At 38.0% G+C, this 1,644-nt stretch overlaps 1 pseudogene; it reads right to left on the bottom strand.

Moving 5' to 3' along the window:
- Positions 1-219: 219 nt before the first annotated feature.
- LOC116574576 lies at positions 220-617 on the bottom strand (annotated as a pseudogene).
- Between the last annotated feature and the right edge of the window lie 1,027 nt (positions 618-1,644).

The following is a 1,644-nucleotide window of genomic DNA, read 5'->3' as shown; positions in this document are numbered from 1 at the left end:
AGCCCTTTACAAAATTCATCGTGTTTCAAGTGGTAATGGAACGAATGTCAGGATGCTGGGTAAAGTAGTTTTAAGTTTCTTGATTTGGAAGTGTCATAAGTGGAGATGAAATGACAATGGCTGTTACTTTTGTTATATAGCACAGTAGCATTTGTGGGGTTTTCTTTTCAGGGCAATTTTTATTTATTTTTTATTCAGTTTCATGCCTTTATTTGACAATCAGTGGTTAGTTCTCATCCATGGTAACTGCAGATTTTTTAAAGCAGTGACAGGTACATAGGTAACCAATGCAGAGGGCTTGTTTGGTGAATCTCCTTTCTCATTATGTTTTCTGGACAACTGCACATGGATAGATTATGGAACATTCCTTATTCCTTTGGCCCAGACAGTTTTATTGAGCTTGGTATCAATGCACACATCTTCTTCATGGCACATTTCCGGATATCTCTAAGTATGGGAGGGAAATACTTCTTGAAACTCACTCCATGGATCGGCTTGTGAATGTTGATGGTGTACTCTGTGCTCACTACCTTGTTGATGGCAGAATGGTCCTTCTTGCTACCCTTCTTTGTGGGAGCTATTTTCCTAAGTGTGGTTTTGGGCTCTATGTGGTCCATTCGGTTTCAGGCCTCACTCTTTAAAACCTATCTAATCTCTTTCTTATAAACTATCCTGATGTCACACAAATAAACCTTGTATTTCTTGTAACAAGAACTTTGTTTAATACACCAAATCTGGACATTGTATTTTCTCATTGCCAATTTGACAGGTCCATTATGTACTATAGGATTACTTTTTACACTTCTCATTCTTCAAAGAGCCATCTTTTAATATTTTACCAGCCTGTTTTATTTATTGTTTTGTGAATTTTGTATGCTTTGTCATTTGTTTTATTTTACTTTATTTTATTATTTTATTTTTAAGTAAGCTCATACCCAGCATGAAGCCCAACACAGGACTTGAGCTCAAGACCCTAAGATCAAGACCTGAGTTGAAACCAAGAGTTAGGATGTTTAAATGACTGAGCCACCCAGGCACCCCTCCTTTGTCCATTTAAAAAAAAAATTCTTCATAGGTTTTGAAAAAAGTCTTTGGAAATGTATTATCTACCTATCTGCCTCCTACCAGTTAACTTGTTCATTCTTGGAACTGCAATCCCTTTAGCTAGGATTTGCAGGTAGACTAAGAACAGGGAAAGAGCTGGATCTGGTTATTTTTAGCTTACGCTTATGACTTAGGAGAAACCTGATTGGAAAGACCTTCTCTGAGGTTGTCCTCCCTCATTGCAATCTATAGCCTAGGTATCCCCTTGTTTTTGACTATTGCAGCATCTTCTCAAGACCAGTTCCGTATTTGCAAGGTCCAGTACAAAGTGAGCATATGGAACGCCTTGTTAGAAAAGTATGCACAATCTCAGAAGATGCCAGCCGTGCACTAACCCAAGGGTTGGCCCGTCCAAGTAGGAGTCCCTGAATGATCATGCAGTTTATGCCCTGATGAAGCTGGTCCTGTAACCTCTTCATACTATGTGCCATAACTTGTCATTGTAATCATCATGATAATAATTATGGTGATTTTCCTGTTATGTTTGTTTGATTTCTAGAATATGGCAACATCTATGAAAGTGAGTTCCATGTGTTTTAT

This window comes from Mustela erminea, chromosome 15, assembly GCF_009829155.1.
Source record: "Mustela erminea isolate mMusErm1 chromosome 15, mMusErm1.Pri, whole genome shotgun sequence".
Classification (NCBI taxonomy): Eukaryota; Metazoa; Chordata; class Mammalia; order Carnivora; family Mustelidae; genus Mustela; species Mustela erminea.
Note: the sequence above shows the minus strand (reverse complement) of the source record. Positions and strands in the feature narration are given on the sequence as shown.